Genomic DNA, 23,164 nt, shown 5'->3' on the forward strand with positions numbered 1-23,164 from the left:
AGGGATCTGTACTGGGAGCAGTGGGGACCGCAGGGATCTGTACCGGGAGCAGTGGGGACCGCAGGGATCCGTACCGGGAGCAGTGGGGACAGCAGGGATCTGTACCGGGAGCAGTGGGGGCCGCAGGGATCTGTACGGTGAGCAGTGGGGGCCGCAGGGATCTGTACTGGGAGCAGTGGGGGCCGCAGGGATCTGTACCGGGAGCAGTGGGGACTGCAGGGATCTGTACTGGGAGCAGTGGGGACCGCAGGGATCTGTACTGGGAGCAGTGGGGACTGCAGGGATCTGTACCGGGAGCAGTGGGGGCCGCAGGGATCTGTACTGGGAGCAGTGGGGGCCGCAGGGATCTGTACTGGGAGCAGTGGGGACCGCAGGGATCTGTACTGGGAGCAGAGGGGACCGCAGGGATCTGTACTGGGAGCAGTGGGGGCCGCAGGGATCTGTACTGGGAGCAGTGGGGGCCGCAGGGATCTGTACTGGGAGCAGTGGGAACCGCAGGGATCTGTACTGGGAGCAGTGGGGACCGCAGGGATCTGTACCGGGAGCAGTGGGGACCGCAGGGATCCGTACCGGGAGCAGTGGGGACAGCAGGGATCTGTACCGGGAGCAGTGGGGGCCGCAGGGATCTGTACGGTGAGCAGTGGGGGCCGCAGGGATCTGTACTGGGAGCAGTGGGGGCCGCAGGGATCTGTACCGGGAGCAGTGGGGACTGCAGGGATCTGTACTGGGAGCAGTGGGGACCGCAGGGATCTGTACTGGGAGCAGTGGGGACTGCAGGGATCTGTACCGGGAGCAGTGGGGGCCGCAGGGATCTGTACTGGGAGCAGTGGGGGCCGCAGGGATCTGTACTGGGAGCAGTGGGGACCGCAGGGATCTGTACTGGGAGCAGAGGGGACCGCAGGGATCTGTACTGGGAGCAGTGGGGGCCGCAGGGATCTGTACTGGGAGCAGTGGGGGCCGCAGGGATCTGTACTGGGAGCAGTGGGAACCGCAGGGATCTGTACTGGGAGCAGTGGGGACCGCAGGGATCTGTACCGGGAGCAGTGGGGACCGCAGGGATCCGTACCGGGAGCAGTGGGGACAGCAGGGATCTGTACCGGGAGCAGTGGGGGCCGCAGGGATCTGTACGGTGAGCAGTGGGGGCCGCAGGGATCTGTACTGGGAGCAGTGGGGACCGCAGGGATCTGTACCGGGAGCAGTGGGGACTGCAGGGATCTGTACCGGGAGCAGTGGGGGCCGCAGGGATCTGTACCGGGAGCAGTGGGGGCCGCAGGGATCTGTACGGTGAGCAGTGGGGGCCGCAGGGATCTGTACCGGGAGCAGTGGGGACTGCAGGGATCTGTACCGGGAGCAGTGGGGGCCGCAGGGATCTGTACTGGGAGCAGTGGGGACCGCAGGGATCTGTACTGGGAGCAGAGGGGACCGCAGGGATCTGTACTGGGAGCAGTGGGGGCCGCAGGGATCTGTACTGGGAGCAGTGGGGACCGCAGGGATCTGTACTGGGAGCAGTGGGATCCGCAGGGATCTGTACTGGGAGCAGAGGGGACCGCAGGGATCTGTACCGGGAGCAGTGGGAACCGCAGGGATCTGTGCCGGGAGCAGTGGGGACCGCAGGGATCTGTACTGGGAGCAGCGGGGCTGCAGGGATCTGTACTGGGAGTAGTGGGGACTGCAGGGATCTGTACTGGGAGCAGTGGGGACCGCAGGGATCTGTACTGGGAGCAGTGGGGACCGCAGGGATCTGTACTGGGAGCAGCGGGGCTGCAGGGATCTGTACTGGGAGTAGTGGGGACTGCAGCGATCTGTACTGGGAGCAGAGGGGACCGCAGGGATCTGTACTGGGAGCAGTGGGGGGCGCAGGGATCTGTACCGGGAGCAGAGGGGACAGGAGGGATCTGTACTGGGAGCAGAGGGGACCGCAGGGATCTGTACTGGGAGCAGTGGGGACCGCAGGGATCTGTACTGGGAGCAGTGGGGGCCGCAGGGATCTGTACTGGGAGCAGTGGGGACCGCAGGGATCTGTACCGGGAGCAGTGGGGACCGCAGGGATCTGTACTGGGAGCAGAGGGGACCGCAGGGATCTGTACCGGGAGCAGAGGGGACCGCAGGGATCTGCACTGGGAGCAGTGGGGACCGTAGGGATCTGTACCGGGAGCAGTGGGGACCGCAGGGATTTGTACCGGGAGCGGTGGGGACCACAGGGATCTGTACTGGGAGCGGTGGGGACTGCAGGGATCTGTACCGGGAGCAGTGGGGACCACAGGGATCTGTACCGGGAGCAGTGGGGACCGCAGGGATCTGTACTGAGAGCAGTGGGGACCACAGGGATCTGTACCGAGAGCAGTGGGGACAGCAGGGATCTGTATCGGGAGCAGTGGGGACCACAGGGATCTGTACCGGGAGCAGAGGGGACCACAGGGATCTGTACCGGGAGCAGAGGGGACCGCAGGGATCTGTACTGGGAGCAGTGGGGGCCGCAGGGATCTGTACCGGGAGCAGTGGGGACCGCAGGGATCTGTACTGGGAGCAGTGGGGGCCGCAGGGATCTGTACCGGGAGCAGTGGGGGCCGCAGGGATCTGTACCGGGAGCAGTGGGGGCCGCAGGGATCTGTACCAGGAGCAGTGGGGACCAAAGGGATCTGTACCGGGAGCAGAGGGGACAGCAGGGATCTGTACTGGGAGCAGTGGGGACCGCAGGGATCTGTACTGGGAGCAGTGGGGACCACAGGGATCTGTACCGGGAGCAGTAGGGACCGCAGGGATCTGTACTGGGAGCAGTGGGGACCACAGGGATCTGTACCGGGAGCAGTGGGGACCGCAGGGATCTGTACCGGGAGCAGAGGGGACAGCAGGGATCTGTACTGGGAGCAGTAGGGACCCCAGGGATCTGTACTGGGAGCAGTGGGGACCACAGGGATCTGTACCGGGAGCAGTGGGGGCCGCAGGGATCTGTACCGGGAGCAGTGGGGACCACAGGGATCTGTACCGGGAGCAGTGGGGACCACAGGGATCTGTACCGGGAGCAGAGGGGACAGCAGGGATCTGTACTGGGAGCAGTAGGGACCGCAGGGATTTGTACTAGGAGCAGTGGGGACCACAGGGATCTGTGACAGGAGCAGTGGGGGCCGCAGGGATCTGTACTGGGAGCAGTGGGGACCGCGGGGATCTGTACTGGGAGCAGTGGGGACTGAAGGGATCTGTACTGGGAGCAGTGGGGACTGCAGGGATCTGTACCGGGAGCAGTGGGGGCCGCAGGGATCTGTACCGGGAGCAGTGGGGACCACAGGGATCTGTACCGGGAGCAGTGGGGGCCGCAGGGATCTGTACTCGGAGCAGTAGGGACCGCAGGGATCTGTACTGGGAGCAGTGGGGACCACAGGGATCTGTACCGGGAGCAGTGGGGACCGCAGGGATCTGTACCGGGAGCAGAGGGGACAGCAGGGATCTGTACTGGGAGCAGTAGGGACCGCAGGGATCTGTACTGGGAGCAGTGGGGGCCGCAGGGATCTGTACTGGGAGCAGTGGGGACCGCAGGGATCTGTACTGGGAGCAGTGGGGCCCACAGGGATCTGTACTGGGAGCAGTGGGGCCCACAGGGATCTGTACTGGGAGCAGTGGGGCCCACAGGGATCTGTACTGGGAGCAGTGGGGACAGCAGGGATCTGTACCGGGAGCAGTGGGGGCCGCAGGGATCTGTACTGGGAGCAGTGGGGACCGCTGGGATCTGTACTGGGAGCAGTGAGAACCGCAGGGATCTGTACTGGGAGCAGTGGGGACCGCAGGGATCTGTACTGGGAGCAGTGGGGACAGCAGGGATCTGTGACAGGAGCAGTGGGGACCGCAGGGATCTGCACTGGGAGCAGTGGGGACCACAGGGATCTGTACTGGGAGCAGTGCGGACCGCAGGGATCTGTACCGGGAGCAGTGGGGACCGCAGGGATCTGTACTGGGAGCAGAGGGGACCGCAGGGATCTGTACCAGGAGCAGAGGGGACCGCAGGGATCTGTACTGGGAGCAGTGGGGACCGTAGGGATCTGTACCGGGAGCAGTGGGGACCGCAGGGATCTGTACCGGGAGAGGTGGGGACCACAGGGATCTGTACTGGGAGCCGTGGGGACTGCAGGGATCTGTACCGGGAGCAGTGGGGACCACAGGGATCTGTACCGGGAGCAGTGGGGACCGCAGGGATCTGTACTGAGAGCAGTGGCGACCACAGGGATCTGTACCGGGAGCAGTGGGGACAGCAGAGATCTATACCGGGAGCAGTGGGGACCACAGGGATCTGTACCGGGAGCGGAGGGGACTGCAGGGATCTGTACCGGGAGCAGAGGGGACCGCAGGGATCTGTACTGGGAGCAGTGGGGGCCGCAGGGATCTGTACTGGGAGCAGTGGGGACCGCAGGGATCTGTACCGGGAGAAGTGGGGGCCGCAGGGATCTGTACCGGGAGCAGTGGGGGCCGCAGGGATCTGTACTGGGAGCAGTGGGGACCACAGGGATCTGTACCGGGAGCAGAGGGGACAGCAGGGATCTGTACTGGGAGCAGTGGGGACCGCAGGGATCTGTACCGGGAGCAGTGGGGACCACAGGGATCTGTGACAGGAGCAGTGGGGACCGCAGGGATCTGTACCGGGAGCAGTGGGGACCGCAGGGATCTGTACTGGGAGCAGTGGGGACTGCAGGGATCTGTACTGGGAGCAGTGGGGACCGCAGGGATCTGTATCGGTAGCAGTGGGGGCCGCAGGGATCTGTCCTAGGAGCAGTGGGGACCGCAGGGATCTGTACCGGGAGCAGTGGGGACCACAGGGATCTGTACTGGGAGCAGTGGGGACCACAGGGATCTGTACTGGGAGCAGTGGGGACCACAGGGATCTGTACCGGGAGCAGTAGGGACCGCAGGGATCTGTACTGGGAGCAGTGGGGACCACAGGGATCTGTACCGGGAGCAGTGGGGACCGCAGGGATCTGTACCGGGAGCAGAGGGGACAGCAGGGATCTGTACCGGGAGCAGAGGGGACAGCAGGGATCTGTACTGGGAGCAGTGGGGACCACAGGGATCTGTACTGGGAGCAGTAGGGACCGCAGGGATTTGTACTGGGAGCAGTGGGGACCACAGGGATCTGTACCGGGAGCAGTGGGGACCGCAGGGATCTGTACCGGGAGCAGTGGGGACCACAGGGATCTGTACCGGGAGCAGTAGGGACCGAAGGGATCTGTACCGGGAGCAGTGGGTACCACAGGGGGAGCAGTGAGGACCGCAGGGATCTGTACCGGGAGCAGAGGGGACAGCAGGGATCTGTACTGGGAGCAGTAGGGACCACAGGGATCTGTACTGGGAGCAGTAGGGACCACAGGGATCTGTACCGGGAGCAGTGGGGTCGCAGGGATCTGTACCGGGAGCAGTGGGGGCCGCAGGGATCTGTACCGGGAGCAGTGGGGACCACAGGGATCTGTACCGGGAGCAGTGGGGACTACAGGGATCTGTACTGGGAGCAGTAGGGACCGCAGGGATCTGTACCAGGAGCAGTGGGGACCACAGGGATCTGTACTGGGAGCAGAGTGGACCGCAGGGATCTGTACTGGGAGCAGTGGGGACCGCAGGGATCTGTACTGGGAGCAGCGTGGCTGCAGGGATCTGTACTGGGAGTAGTGGGGACTGCAGGGATCTGTACTGGGAGCAGTGGGGGCCGCAGGGATCTGTACTGGGAGCAGTGGGGACCGCGGGGATCTGTACTGGGAGCAGTGGGGACTGAAGGGATCTGTACTGGGAGCAGTGGGGACTGAAGGGATCTGTACTGGGAGCAGTGGGGGCCGCAGGGATCTGTACTGGGAGCAGTGGGGGCCGCAGGGATCTGTACTGGGAGCAGTGGGGACTGAAGGGATCTGTACTGGGAGCAGTGGGGACTGCAGGGATCTGTACTGGGAGCAGTGGGGGCCACAGGGATCTGTACTGGGAGCAGTGGGGACTGCAGGGATCTGTACCGGGAACAGTGGGGGCCGCAGGGATCTGTACTGGGAGCAGTGGAGACCGCAGTGATCTGTACCAGGAGCAGTGGGGGCCGCAGGGATCTGTACTGGGAGCAGTGGGGACCGCAGGGATCTGTACTGGGAGCAGTGGGGACCGCAGGGATCTGTACTGGGAGCAGTGGGGCCCACAGGGATCTGTACTGGGAGCAGTGGGGACCGCAGGGATCTGTACTGGGAGCAGTGGGGCACACAGGGATCTGTACTGGGAGCAGTGGGGACCGCAGAGATCTGTACTGGGAGCAGTGAGGACCGCAGTGATCTGTACCGGGAGCAGTGGAGACCGCAGTGATCTGTACCGGGAGCAGTGGGGGCCGCAGGGATCTGTACTGGGAGCAGTGGGGACCGCAGGGATCTGTACTGGGAGCAGATGGGACCGCAGGGATCTGTACTGGGAGCAGTGGGGACCGCAGGGATCTGTACTGGGAGCAGCGTGGCTGCAGGGATCTGTACTGGGAGTAGTGGGGACTGCAGGGATCTGTACTGGGAGCAGTGGGGGCCGCAGGGATCTGTACTGGGAGCAGTGGGGACCGCGGGGATCTGTACTGGGAGCAGTGGGGACTGAAGGGATCTGTACTGGGAGCAGTGGGGGCTGAAGGGATCTGTACTGGGAGCAGTGGGGACTGAAGGGATCTGTACTGGGAGCAGTGGGGGCCGCAGGGATCTGTACTGGGAGCAGTGGGGGCCGCAGGGATCTGTACTGGGAGCAGTGGGGACTGAAGGGATCTGTACTGGGAGCAGTGGGGACTGCAGGGATCTGTACTGGGAGCAGTGGGGGCCACAGGGATCTGTACTGGGAGCAGTGGGGACTGCAGGGATCTGTACCGGGAACAGTGGGGGCCGCAGGGATCTGTACCGGGAGCAGTGGAGACCGCAGTGATCTGTACCAGGAGCAGTGGGGGCCGCAGGGATCTGTACTGGGAGCAGTGGGGACCGCAGGGATCTGTACTGGGAGCAGTGGGGACCGCAGGGATCTGTACTGGGAGCAGTGGGGCCCACAGGGATCTGTACTGGGAGCAGTGGGGACCGCAGGGATCTGTACTGGGAGCAGTGGGGCACACAGGGATCTGTACTGGGAGCAGTGGGGACCGCAGGGATCTGTACTGGGAGCAGTGAGGACCGCAGGGATCTGCATCAAGAGCAGTGGAGACCGCAGTGATCTGTACCGGGAGCAGTGGGGGCCGCAGGGATCTGTACTGGGAGCAGTGGGGACCGCAGGGATCTGTACTGGGAGCAGTGGGGACCGCAGGGATCTGTACTGGGAGCAGTGGGGCCCACAGGGATCTGTACTGGGAGCAGTGGGGACCGCAGGGATCTGTACTGGGAGCAGTGGGGCACACAGGGATCTGTACTGGGAGCAGTGGGGACCGCAGGGATCTGTACTGGGAGCAGTGAGGACCGCAGGGCTCTGTACTGGGAGCAGTGGGGTCCGCAGGGATCTGTACTGGGAGCAGTGGGGACCGCAGGGATCTGTGACAGGAGCAGTGGGGACCGCAGGGATCTGTACTGGGAGCAGTGGGGGCCGCAGGGATCTGTACTGGGAGCAGTGGGGACCGCAGGGATCTGTACCGGGAGCAGTGGGGACCGCAGGGATCTGTACTGGGAGCAGAGGGGACCGCAGGGATCTGTACCGGGAGCAGAGGGGACCGCAGGGATCTGTACTGGGAGCAGTGGGGACCGTAGGGATCTGTACCGGGAGCAGTGGGGACCGCAGGGATCTGTACCGGGAGCGGTGGGGACCGCAGGGATCTGTACTGGGAGCGGTGGGGACTGCAGGGATCTGTACCGGGAGCAGTGGGGACCACAGGGATCTGTCCCGGGAGCAGTGGGGACCGCAGGGATCTGTACTGCAGGGATCTGTACTGGGAGCAGCGGGGCTGCAGGGATCTGTACTGGGAGCAGTGGGGACCACTGGGATCTTTACTTGGAGCAGTGGGGACCACAGGGATCTGTACTGGGAGCAGTGGGGACCACAGGGATCTTTACCGGGAGCAGTGGGGACCGCAGGGATCTGTACTGGGAGCAGTGGGGACCGTAGTGATCTGTACCGGGAGCAGTGGCGACCGCAGGGATCTGTACCAGGAGCGGTGGGGACCACAGGGATCTGTACCGGGAGCGGTGGGGACTGCAGGGATCTGTACTGGGAGCGGTGGGGACCGCAGGGATCTGTACCGGGAGCAGTGGGGACCACAGGGATCTGTACCGGGAGCAGTGGGGACCACAGGGATCTGTACCGGGAGCAGTGGGGACCGCAGGGATCTGTACTGAGAGCAGTGGGGACAGCAGGGATCTATACCGGGAGCAGTGGGGACCACAGGGATCTGTACCGGGAGCAGAGGGGACTGCAGGGATCTGTACCGGGAGCAGAGGGGACCGCAGGGATCTATACTGGGAGCAGTGGGGGCCGCAGGGATCTGTACTGGGAGCAGTGGGGACCGCAGGGATCTGTACCGGTAGCAGTGGGGGCCGCAGCGATCTGTACCGGGAGCAGTGGGGGCCGCAGGGATTTGTACTGGGAGCAGTGAGGACCACAGGGATCTGTACCGGGAGCAGAGGTGACAGCAGGGATCTGTACTGGGAGCAGTGGGGACCACAGGGATCTGTGACAGGAGCAGTGGTGACCGCAGGGATCTGTACCGGGAGCAGTGGGGACCACAGGGATCTGAACCGGGAGCAGTGGGGACTGCAGGGATCTGTACCGGGAGCAGTGGGGACCGCAGGGATCTGTACCGGGAGCAGTGGGGACCACAGGGATCTGTACCGGGAGCAGTAGGACCGCAGGGATCTGTACTGGGAGCAGTGGGGACCACAGGGATCTGTACCGGGAGCAGTGGGGACCGCAGGGATCTGTACCGGGAGCAGAGGGGACAGCAGGGATCTGTACTGGGAGCAGTGGGGACCACAGGGATCTGTACTGGGAGCAGTAGGGACCGCAGGGATCTGTACTGGGAGCAGTGGGGACCACAGGGATCTGTACCTGGAGCAGTGGGGGCCGCAGGGATCTGTACCGGGAGCAGTGGGGACCACAGGGATCTGTACCGGGAGCAGTGGGGACCACAGGGATCTGTACCAGGAGCAGTAGGGACCGCAGGGATCTGTACTGGGAGTAGTGGGGACCACAGGGATCTGTACCCGGAGCAGTGGGGACCGCAGGGATCTGTACCGGGAGCAGAGGGGACGGCAGGGATCTGTACTGGGAGCAGTGGGGACCACAGGGATCTGTACTGGGAGCAGTAGGGACCGCAGGGATCTGTACTGGGAGCAGTGGGGACCACAGGGATCTGTACCGGGAGCAGTGGGGGCCACAGGGATCTGTACCGGGAGCAGTGGGGACCACAGGGATCTGTACCGGGAGCAGTGGGGACCACAGGGATCTGTACCGGGAGCAGAGGGGACAGCAGGGATCTGTACTGGGAGCAGTAGGGACCGCAGGGATCTGTACCAGGAGCAGTGGGGACCACAGGGATCTGTGACAAGAGCAGTGGCGACCGCAGGGATCTGTACTGGGAGCAGTGGGGACCGCAGGGATCTGTACTGGGAGCAGTGAGGACCGCAGGGATCTGTACTGGGAGCAGTGGGGACCGTAGGGATCTGTACTGGGAGCAGTGGGGACCGCAGGGATCTGTACTGGGAGCAGTGGGGACCGCAGGGATCTGTACTGGGAGCAGTGGGGACCGCAGGGATCTGTACTGGGAGCAGTGAGGACCGCAGGGAACTGTACTGGGAGTAGTGGGGACCACAGGGATCTGTACTGGGAGCAGTGGGGACCACAGGGATCTGTACTGGGAGCAGTGGGGACCGAAGGGATCTGTACTGGGAGCAGTGAGGACCGCAGGGATCTGTACTGGGAGCAGTGGGGACCGCAGGGATCTGTGACAGGAGCAGTGGGGACCGCAGGGATCTGTGACAGGAGCAGTGGGGGCTGCAGGGATCTGTACTGGGAGCAGTGGGGACCGCAGGGATCTGTACTGGGAGCAGTGAGGACCGCAGGGATCTGTACTGGGAGCAGTGGGGACCGCAGGGATGTGTACTGGGAGCAGTGGGGACCGCAGGGATCTGTACTGGGAGCAGTGAGGACCGCAGGGATCTGTACTGGGAGCAGTGGGGACCGCAGGGATCTGTACTGGGAGCAGTGGGGACCGCAGGGATCTGTACTGGGAGCAGTGGGGACCGCAGGGATCTGTACTGGGAGCAGTGAGGACCGCAGGGATCTGTACTGGGAGCAGTGGGGACCGCAGGGATCTGTACTGGGAGCAGTGGGGACCGCAGGGATCTGTGACAGGAGCAGTGGGGGCCGCAGGGATCTGTACTGGGAGCAGTGAGGACAGCAGGGATCTGTACTGGGAGCAGTGGGGGCCGCAGGGATCTGTACTGGGAGCAGTGGGGACCGCAGGGATCTGTACCGGGAGCAGTGGGGACCGCAGGGATCTGTACTGGGAGCAGTGGGGACCGCAGGGATCTGTACTGGGAGCAGTGAGGACCGCAGGGATCTGTACTGGGAGCAGTGGGGACCGCAGGGATCTGTACTGGGAGCAGTGAGGACCGCAGGGATCTGTACTGGGAGCAGTGGGGACCGCAGGGATCTGTACTGGGAGCAGTGGGGACCACAGGGATTTGTACTGGGAGCAGTGGGGACCGCAGGGATCTGTACTGGGAGCAGTGAGGACCGCAGGGATCTGTACTGGGAGCAGTGGGGACCGCAGGGATCTGTACTGGGAGCAGTGGGGACCGCAGGGATCTGTGACAGGAGCAGTGGGGGCCGCAGGGATCTGTACTGGGAGCAGTGAGGACAGCAGGGATCTGTACTGGGAGCAGTGGGGGCCGCAGGGATCTGTACTGGGAGCAGTGGAGACCGCAGGGATCTGTACCGGGAGCAGTGGGGACCGCAGGGATCTGTACTGGGAGCAGAGGGGACCGCAGGGATCTGTACCAGGAGCAGAGGGGACTGCAGGGATCTGTACTGGGAGCGGTGGGGACTGCAGGGATCTGTACCGGGAGCAGTAGGGACCGCAGGGATCTGTACCGGGAGCAGTGGAGGCCGCAGAGATCTGTACTGGGAGCAGTGGGGGCCGCAGGGATCTGTACTGGGAGCGGTGGGGACTGCAGGGATCTGTACCGGGAGCAGTAGGGACCGCAGGGAAAAAAAGACGTCTCAGAGTGGATCTCATTTACATGTATAATATATGTGGTTTCAGTACAGAGGACGGCACAGGACTTATTCCTTCTATAGACCCCACTAAGGACCAGGGGGCTCATTACAGGGGAAGAAAGGAGATTCCTGCAGCTAAATAGGAAAGGATTCTCTACAGTCAGAGCAGAGACTGCGGAATACCGACCACAAGAGGAAGAGATGGCCGACACTATAACAGCTTTATACAGGGGCCGACACTATAACAGCTTTATACAGGAGCCGACACTATAACAGCTTTATACAGGGGCCGACACTATAACAGCTGTATACAGGAGCCGACACTATAACAGCTTTATACAGGAGCCGACACTATAACAGCTTTATACAGGAGCCGACACTATAACAGCTTTATACAGGGGCCGACACTATAACAGCTTTATACAGGGGCCGACACTATAACAGCTGTATACAGGAGCCGACACTATAACAGCTTTATACAGGGGCCGACACTATAACAGCTGTATACAGGAGCCGACACTATAACAGCTTTATACAGGGGCCGACACTATAACAGCTGTATACAGGAGCCGACACTATAACAGCTTTATACAGGGGCCGACACTATAACAGCTTTATACAGGGGCCGACACTATAACAGCTTTATACAGGGGCCGACACTATAACAGCTTTATACAGGGGCCGACACTATAACAGCTTTATACAGGAGCCGACACTATAACAGCTTTATACAGGAGCCGACACTATAACAGCTTTATACAGGAGCCGACACTATAACAGCTTTATACAGGGGCCGACACTATAACAGCTTTATACAGGGGCCGACACTATAACAGCTTTATACAGGAGCCGACACTATAACAGCTTTATACAGGGGCCGACACTATAACAGCTTTATACAGGGGCCGACACTATAACAGCTTTATACAGGGGCCGACACTATAACAGCTTTATACAGGGGCCGACACTATAACAGCTTTATACAGGGGCCGACACTATAACAGCTTTATACAGGAGCCGACACTATAACATCTTTATACAGGGGCCGACACTATAACAGCTTTATACAGGAGCCGACACTATAACAGCTTTATACAGGGCCGACACTATAACAGCTTTATACAGGGGCCGACACTATAACAGCTTTATACAGGAGCCGACACTATAACAGCTTTATACAGGGGCCGACACTATAACAGCTTTATACAGGAGCCGACACTATAACGGCTTTATACAGGGGCTGACACTATAACGGCTTTATACAGGGGCCGACACTATAACAGCTTTATACAGGAGCCGACACTATAACGGCTTTATACAGGGGCTGACACTATAACAGCTTTATACAGGAGCCGACACTATAACAGCTTTATACAGGAGCCGACACTATAACAGCTTTATACAGGAGCCGACACTATAACGGCTTTATACAGGGGCTGACACTATAACAGCTTTATACAGGGGCCGACACTATAACGGCTTTATACAGGGGCCGACACTATAACAGCTTTATACAGGAGCCGACACTATAACAGCTTTATACAGGAGCCGACACTATAACAGCTTTATACAGGAGCCGACACTATAACAGCTTTATACAGGGGCCGACACTATAACAGCTTTATACAGGAGCCGACACTATAACGGCTTTATACAGGAGCCGACACTATAACGGCTTTATACAGGGGCCGACACTATAACAGCTTTATACAGGGGCCGACACTATAACAGCTTTATACAGGGGCCGACACTATAACGGCTTTATACAGGAGCCGACACTATAACGGCTTTATACAGGGGCCGACACTATAACAGCTTTATACAGGAGCCGACACTATAACGGCTTTATACAGGAGCCGACACTATAACGGCTTTATACAGGGGCCGACACTATAACGGCTTTATACAGGAGCCGACACTATAACAGCTTTATACAGGGGCTTTATACAGGGGCCGACACTATAACAGCTTTATACAGGAGCCGACACTATAACGGCTTTATACAGGGGCCGACACTATAACGGCTTTATACAGGGGCCGACACTATAACAGCTTTATACAGGGGCTTTATACAGGGGCCGACACTATAACAGCTTTATACAGGAGCCGACACTATAACAGCTTTATACAGGAGCCGACACTATAACGGCTTTATACAGGGGCCGACACTATAACGGCTTTATACAGGAGCCGACACTATAACGGCTTTATACAGGGGCCGACACTATAACAGCTTTATACAGGGGCCGACACTATAACGGCTTTATACAGGGGCCGACACTATAACAGCTTTATACAGGGGCCGACACTATAACAGCTTTATACAGGGGCCGACACTATAACGGCTTTATACAGGGCCGACACTATAACAGCTTTATACAGGGGCCGACACTATAACAGCTTTATACAGGGGCCGACACTATAACGGCTTTATACAGGGGCCGACACTATAACAGCTTTATACAGGGGCCGACACTATAACAGCTTTATACAGGGGCCGACACTATAACGGCTTTATACAGGGCCGACACTATAACAGCTTAATACAGGGGCCGACACTATAACAGCTTTATACAGGGGCCGACACTATAACAGCTTTATACAGGAGCCGACACTATAACGGCTTTATACAGGAGCCGACACTATAACAGCTTTATACAGGGGCCGACACTATAACGGCTTTATACAGGAGCCGACACTATAACGGCTTTATACAGGAGCCGACACTATAACAGTTTTATACAGGGGCCGACACTATAACAGCTTTATACAGGGGCCGACACTATAACAGCTTTATACAGGGGCCGACACTATAACAGCTTTATACAGGGCCGACACTATAACAGCTTTATACAGGAGCCGACACTATAACAGCTTTATACAGGGCCGACACTATAACAGCTTTATACAGGGGCCGACACTATAACAGCTTTATACAGGGGCCGACACTATAACAGCTTTATACAGGGGCCGACACTATAACAGCTTTATACAGGAGCCGACACTATAACGGCTTTATACAGGAGCCGACACTATAACAGCTTTATACAGGAGCCGACACTATAACGGCTTTATACAGGAGCCGACACTATAACAGTTTTATACAGGGGCCGACACTATAACAGCTTTATACAGGGGCCGACACTATAACAGCTTTATACAGGGGCCGACACTATAACAGCTTTATACAGGGCCGACACTATAACAGCTTTATACAGGAGCCGACACTATAACAGCTTTATACAGGAGCCGACACTATAACGGCTTTATACAGGAGGCGACACTATAACAGCTTTATACAGGGGCCGACACTATAACAGCTTTATACAGGAGCCGACACTATAACAGCTTTATACAGGAGCCGACACTATAACAGCTTTATACAGGGGCCGACACTATAACAGCTTTATACAGGGCCGACACTATAACAGCTTTATACAGGAGCCGACACTATAACGGCTTTATACAGGAGCCGACACTATAACAGTTTTATACAGGGGCCGACACTATAACAGCTTTATACAGGGGCCGACACTATAACAGCTTTATACAGGGGCCGACACTATAACAGCTTTATACAGGGCCGACACTATAACAGCTTTATACAGGAGCCGACACTATAACAGCTTTATACAGGGCCGACACTATAACAGCTTTATACAGGGCCGACACTATAACAGCTTTATACAGGGGCCGACACTATAACAGCTTTATACAGGGGCCGACACTATAACAGCTTTATACAGGGGCCGACACTATAACAGCTTTATACAGGAGCCGACACTATAACGGCTTTATACAGGGGCCGACACTATAACAGCTTTATACAGGGCCGACACTATAACAGCTTTATACAGGGGCCGACACTATAACAGCTTTATACAGGGGCCGACACTATAACAGCTGTATACAGGGCCGACACTATAACAGCTTTATACAGGAGCCGACACTATAACGGCTTTATACAGGGGCCGACACTATAACAGCTTTATACAGGAGCCGACACTATAACGGCTTTATACAGGGCCGACACTATAACAGCTTTATACAGGGGCCGACACTATAACAGCTTTATACAGGGCCGACACTATAACAGCTTTATACAGGAGCCGACACTATAAAAGCTTTATACAGGGCCGACACTATAACAGCTTTATACAGGGGCCGACACTATAACAGCTTTATACAGGAGCCGACACTATAACAGCTTTATACAGGGCCGACACTATAACAGCTTTATACAGGGGCCGACACTATAACGGCTTTATACAGGGCCGACACTATAACAGCTTTATACAGGGGCCGACACTATAACAGCTTTATACAGGGCCGACACTATAACGGCTTTATACAGGAGCCGACACTATAACGGCTTTATACAGGGGCCGACACTATAACAGCTTTATACAGGAGCCGACACTATAACGGCTTTATACAGGGGCCGACACTATAACAGCTTTATACAGGGGCCGACACTATAACAGCTTTATACAGGAGCCGACACTATAAAAGCTTTATACAGGAGCCGACACTATAACGGCTTTATACAGGGGCCGACACTATAACGGCTTCATACAGGGGCCGACACTATAACAGCTTTATACAGGAGCCGACACTATAACAGCTGTATACAGGGCCGACACTATAACGGCTTTATACAGGAGCCGACACTATAACAGCTTTATACAGGGGCCGACACTATAACGGCTTTATACAGGAGCCGACACTATAACGGCTTTATACAGGGGCCGACACTATAACAGCTTTATACAGGGGCCGACACTATAACGGCTTTATACAGGGCCGACACTATAACAGCTTAATACAGGGGCCGACACTATAACAGCTTTATACAGGGGCCGACACTATAACAGCTTTATACAGGAGCCGACACTATAACGGCTTTATACAGGAGCCGACACTATAACAGCTTTATACAGGGGCCGACACTATAACAGTTTTATACAGGGGCCGACACTATAACAGCTTTATACAGGAGCCGACACTATAACGGCTTTATACAGGAGCCGACACTATAACAGCTTTATACAGGAGCCGACACTATAACAGCTTTATACAGGAGCCGACACTATAACGGCTTTATACAGGGGCCGACACTATAACGGCTTTATACAGGGGCCGACACTATAACAGCTTTATACAGGAGCCGACACTATAACAGCTTTATACAGGAGCCGACACTATAACAGCTTTATACAGGGGCCGACACTATAACGGCTTTATACAGGGGCCGACACTATAACAGATTTATACAGGGGCCGACACTATAACGGCTTTATACAGGGGCCGACACTATAACGGCTTTATACAGGGGCCGACACTATAACAGCTTTATACAGGAGCCGACACTATAACAGCTTTATACAGGAGCCGACACTATAACAGCTTTATACAGGGGCCGACACTATAACGGCTTTATACAGGGGCCGACACTATAACAGCTTTATACAGGAGCCGACACTATAACGGCTTTATACAGGAGCCGACACTATAACAGCTTTATACAGGAGCCGACACTATAACGGCTTTATACAGGGGCCGACACTATAACAGCTTTATACAGAGGCCGACACTATAACGGCTTTATACAGGAGCCGACACTATAACGGATTTATACAGGGGCCGACACTATAACGGCTTTATACAGGGGCCGACACTATAACGGCTTTGTACAGGAGCCGACACTATAACGGATTTATACAGGGGCCGACACTATAACGGCTTTATACAGGGGCCGACACTATAACAGCTTAATACAGGGGCCGACACTATAACAGCTTTATACAGGGGCCGACACTATAACAGCTTTATACAGGAGCCGACACTATAACGGCTTTATACAGGAGCCGACACTATAACAGCTTTATACAGGGGCCGACACTATAACAGTTTTATACAGGGGCCGACACTATAACAGCTTTATACAGGGCCGACACTATAACAGCTTAATACAGGGGCCGACACTATAACAGCTTTATACAGGGGCCGACATTATAACAGCTTTATACAGGAGCCGACACTATAAAAGCTTTATACAGGAGCCGACACTATAACGGCTTTATACAGGGGCCGACACTATAACAGCTTTATACAGGAGCCGACACTATAACGGCTTTATACAGGGGCCGACACTATAACGGCTTTATACAGGGGCCGACACTATAACAGCTTTATACAGGGGCCGACACTATAACAGCTTTATACAGGGGCCGACACTATAACAGCTTTATACAGGAGCCGACACTATAACAGCTGTATACAGGGCCGACACTATAACGGCTTTATACAGGAGCCGACACTATAACAGCTTTATACAGGGGCCGACACTATAACGGCTTTATACAGGAGCCGACACTATAACGGCTTTATACAGGGGCCGACACTATAACAGGTTTATACAGGGGCCGACACTATAACAGCTTTATACAGGGGCCGACACTATAACAGCTTTATACAGGGGCCGACACTATAACAGCTTTATACAGGGGCCGACACTATAACGGCTTTATACAGGGGCCGACACTATAACAGGTTTATACAGGGGCCGACACTATAACGGCTTTATACAGGGGCCGACACTATAACGGCTTTATACAGGGGCCGACACTATAACGGCTTTATACAGGGGCCGACACTATAACAGGTTTATACAGGGGCCGACACTATAACGGCTTTATACAGGGGCCGACACTATAACAGCTTTATACAGGGGCCGACACTATAACGGCTTTATACAGGGGCCGACACTATAACAGGTTTATACAGGGGCCGACACTATAACGGCTTTATACAGGGGCCGACACTATAACAGCTTTATACAGGAGCCGACACTATAACGGCTTTATACAGGAGCCGACACTATAACGGCTTTATACAGGAGCCGACACTATAACGGCTTTATACAGGGGCCGACACTATAACAGCTTTATACAGGAGCCGACACTATAACGGCTTTATACAGGAGCCGACACTATAACAGCTTTATACAGGGGCCGACACTATAACAGCTTTATACAGGGGCCGACACTATAACAGCTTTATACAGGAGCCGACACTATAACGGCTTTATACAGGGGCCGACACTATAACGGCTTTATACAGGGGCCGACACTATAACAGCTGTATACAGGGGCCGACACTATAACAGCTTTATACAGGGGCCGACACTATAACAGCTTTATACAGGAGCCGACACTATAACGGCTTTATACAGGGGCCGACACTATAACAGCTTTATACAGGGGCCGACACTATAACAGCTTTATACAGGAGCCGACACTATAACGGCTTTATACAGGAGCCGACACTATAACAGCTTTATACAGGGGCCGACACTATAACGGCTTTATACAGGAGCCGACACTATAACAGCTTTATACAGGGCCGACACTATAACAGCTTTATACAGGGGCCGACACTATAACAGCTTTATACAGGAGCCGACACTATAACGGCTTTATACAGGGGCCGACACTATAACAGCTTTATACAGGGGCCGACACTATAACAGCTGTATACAGGGCCGACACTATAACAGCTGTATACAGGGCCGACACTATAACAGCTTTATACAGGGGCCGACACTATAACAGCTTTATACAGGAGCCGACACTATAACGGCTTTATACAGGGGCCGACACTATAACAGCTTTATACAGGAGCCGACACTATAACGGCTTTATACAGGGGCCGACACTATAACAGCTTCATACAGGAGCCGACACTATAACGGCTTTATACAGGGCCGACACTATAACAGCTTTATACAGGGGCCGACACTATAACAGCTTTATACAGGGGCCGACACTATAACAGCTTTATACAGGAGCCGACACTATAACGGCTTTATACAGGGGCCGACACTATAACGGCTTTATACAGGGGCCGACACTATAACGGCTTTATACAGGGGCCGACACTATAACAGCTTTATACAGGAGCCGACACTATAACGGCTTTATACAGGAGCCGACACTATAACGGCTTTATACAGGGTCCGACACTATAACGGCTTTATACAGGAGCCGACACTATAACGGCTTTATACAGGGGCCGACACTATAACAGCTTTATACAGGGGCCGACACTATAACAGCTTTATACAGGAGCCGACACTATAACGGCTTTATACAGGGGCCGACACTATAACGGCTTTATACAGGGGCCGACACTATAACAGCTTTATACAGGGGCCGACACTATAACAGCTTTATACAGGAGCCGACACTATAACGGCTTTATACAGGGGCCGACACTATAACGGCTTTATACAGGGGCCGACACTATAACAGCTTTATACAGGGGCCGACACTATAACGGCTTTATACAGGAGCCGACACTATAACAGCTTTATACAGGGGCCGACACTATAACGGCTTTATACAGGAGCCGACACTATAACGGCTTTATACAGGGGCCGACACTATAACAGCTTTATACAGGAGCCGACACTATAACGGCTTTATACAGGAGCCGACACTATAACAGCTTTATACAGGAGCCGACACTATAACGGCTTTATACAGGGGCCGACACTATAACAGCTTTATACAGGGGCCGACACTATAACAGCTTTATACAGTAGCCGACACTATAACGGCTTTATACAGGAGCCGACACTATAACGGCTTTATACAGGAGCCGACACTATAACGGCTTTATACAGGGGCCGACACTATAACAGCTTTATACAGGGGCCGACACTATAACAGCTTTATACAGGAGCCGACACTATAACAGCTTTATACAGGAGCCGACACTATAACAGCTTTATACAGGAGCCGACACTATAACAGCTTTATACAGGAGCCGACACTATAACGGCTTTATACAGGAGCCGACACTATAACGGCTTTATACAGGGGCCGACACTATAACAGCTTTATACAGGGGCCGACACTATAACAGCTTTATACAGGAGCCGACACTATAACAGCTTTATACAGGAGCCGACACTATAACAGCTTTATACAGGGGCCGACACTATAACAGCTTTATACAGGAGCCGACACTATAACAGCTTTATACAGGGGCCGACACTATAACAGCTTTATACAGGAGCCGACACTATAACGGCTTTATACAGGAGCCGACACTATAACGGCTTTATACAGGAGCCGACACTATAACAGCTTTATACAGGGGCCGACACTATAACAGCTTTATACAGGAGCCGACACTATAACAGCTTTATACAGAGGCCGACACTATAACAGCTTTATACAGGGGCCGACACTATAACAGCTTTATACAGGAGCCGACACTATAACAGCTTTATACAGGAGCCGACACTATAACGGCTTTATACAGGAGCCGACACTATAACGGCTTTATACAGGAGCGACACTATAACAGCTTTATACAGGGGCCGACACTATAACAGCTTTATACAGGAGCCGACACTATAACGGCTTTATACAGGAGCGACACTATAACAGCTTTATACAGGTGCCGACACTATAACAGCTTTATACAGGAGCCGACACTATAACGGCTTTATACAGGAGCCGACACTATAACGGCTTTATACAGGGGCCGACACTATAACGGCTTTATACAGGAGCGACACTATAACAGCTTTATACAGGTGCCGACACTATAACGGCTTTATACAGGAGCCGACACTATAACAGCTTTATACAGGGGCCGACACTATAACGGCTTTATACAGGAGCGACACTATAACAGCTTTATACAGGAGCCGACACTATAACGGCTTTATACAGGAGCCGACACTATAACGGCTTTATACAGGAGCCGACACTATAACAGCTTTATACAGGGGCCGACACTATAACGGCTTTATACAGGAGCGACACTATAACAGCTTTATACAGGAGCCGACACTATAACGGCTTTATACAGGAGCCGACACTATAACAGCTTTATACAGGGGCCGACACTATAACGGCTTTATACAGGAGCGACACTATAACAGCTTTATACAGGTGCCGACACTATAACAGCTTTATACAGGAGCCGACACTATAACGGCTTTATACAGGAGCCGACACTATAACGGCTTTATACAGGGGCCGACACTATAACAGCTTTATACAGGGGCCGACACTATAACAGCTTTATACAGGAGCCGACACTATAACGGCTTTATACAGGGGCCGACACTATAACAGCTTTATACAGGGGCCGACACTATAACAGCTTTATACAGGAGCCGACACTATAACGGCTTTATACAGGGGCCGACACTATAACAGCTTTATACAGGAGCCGACACTATAACGGCTTTATACAGGGGCCGACACTATAACAGCTTTATACAGGAGCCGACACTATAACGGCTTTATACAGGAGCCGACACTATAACAGCTTTATACAGGGCCGACACTATAACAGCTTTATACAGGGGCCGACACTATAACAGCTTTATACAGGAGCCGACACTATAACGGCTTTATACAGGAGCGACACTATAACAGCTTTATACAGGGGCCGAAACTATAACAGCTCTATACAGGGGCCGACACTATAACAGCTTTATACAGGGGCCGACACTATAACAGCTCTATACAGGGGCCGACACTATAACAGCTTTATACAGGGGCCGACACTATAACAGCTTTATACAGGAGCCGACACTATAACAGCTTTATACAGGGCCGACACTATAACAGCTTTATACAGGGGCCGACACTATAACAGCTTTATACAGGAGCCGACACTATAACGGCTTTATACAGGAGCGACACTATAACAGCTTTATACAGGGGCCGAAACTATAACAGCTTTATACAGAGGCCGACACTATAACAGCTTTATACAGGAGCCGACACTATAACGGCTTTATACAGGGGCCGACACTATAACAGCTTTATACAGGAGCCGACACTATAACGGCTTTATACAGGGGCCGACACTATAACAGCTGTATACAGGGCCGACACTATAACAGCTTTATACAGGGGCCGACACTATAACAGCTTTATACAGGGGCCGACACTATAACAGCTGTATACAGGGCCGACACTATAACAGCTTTATACAGGGGCCGACACTATAACAGCTGTATACAGGGCCGACACTATAACAGCTTTATACAGGGCCGACACTATAACAGCTTTATACAGGGGCCGACACTATAACAGCTGTATACAGGGCCGACACTATAACAGCTTTATACAGGGGCCGACACTATAACAGCTTTATACAGGGTCCGACACTATAACAGCTGTATACAGGGCCGACACTATAACAGCTTTATACAGGGGCCGACACTATAACAGCTTTATACAGGAGCCGACACTATAACAGCTTTATACAGGGGCCGACACTATAACAGCTTTATACAGGGGCCGACACTATAACAGCTTTATACAGGGCCGACACTATAACAGCTTTATACAGGGCCGACACTATAACAGCTTTATACAGGGGCCGACACTATAACAGCTTTATACAGGGGCCGACACTATAACAGCTTTATACAGGGGCCGACACTATAACAGCTTTATACAGGGGCCGACACTATAACAGCTTTATACAGGGCCGACACTATAACAGCTTTATACAGGGGCCGACACAATAACAGCTTTATACAGGGGCCGACACTATAACAGCTTTATACAGGGCCGACACTATAACAGCTTTATACAGGGCCGACACTATAACAGCTTTATACAGGGGCCGACACAATAACAGCTTTATACAGGGGCCGACACTATAACAGCTTTATACAGGGGCCGACACTATAACAGCTTTATACAGGGGCCGACACTATAACAGCTGTATACAGGAGCCGACACTATAACAGCTTTATACAGGGGCCGACACTATAACAGCTTTATACAGGGGCCGACACTATAACAGCTTTATACAGGGGCCGACACTATAACAGCTGTATACAGGAGCCGACACTATAACAGCTTTATACAGGGGCCGACACTATAACAGCTTTATACAGGGGCCGACACTATAACAGCTTTATACAGGGGCCGACACTATAACAGCTTTA

General features: G+C 54.8%; 1 protein-coding gene across 1 annotated transcript in view; it reads right to left on the minus strand.

Annotated features, from left to right (window-relative positions):
* LOC141264134 (SCO-spondin-like) overlaps positions 1–23,164 on the minus strand; it is a 282,869-nt gene that overhangs the window by 27,308 nt on the left and 232,397 nt on the right. The window lies entirely within an intron of this gene.

The sequence above is a fragment of the Phyllobates terribilis genome, unplaced genomic scaffold (assembly GCF_046119375.1).
Source record: "Phyllobates terribilis strain yellow unplaced genomic scaffold, ASM4611937v1 Scaffold_4__5_contigs__length_816908805, whole genome shotgun sequence".
Lineage (NCBI taxonomy): Eukaryota > Metazoa > Chordata > Amphibia > Anura > Dendrobatidae > Phyllobates > Phyllobates terribilis.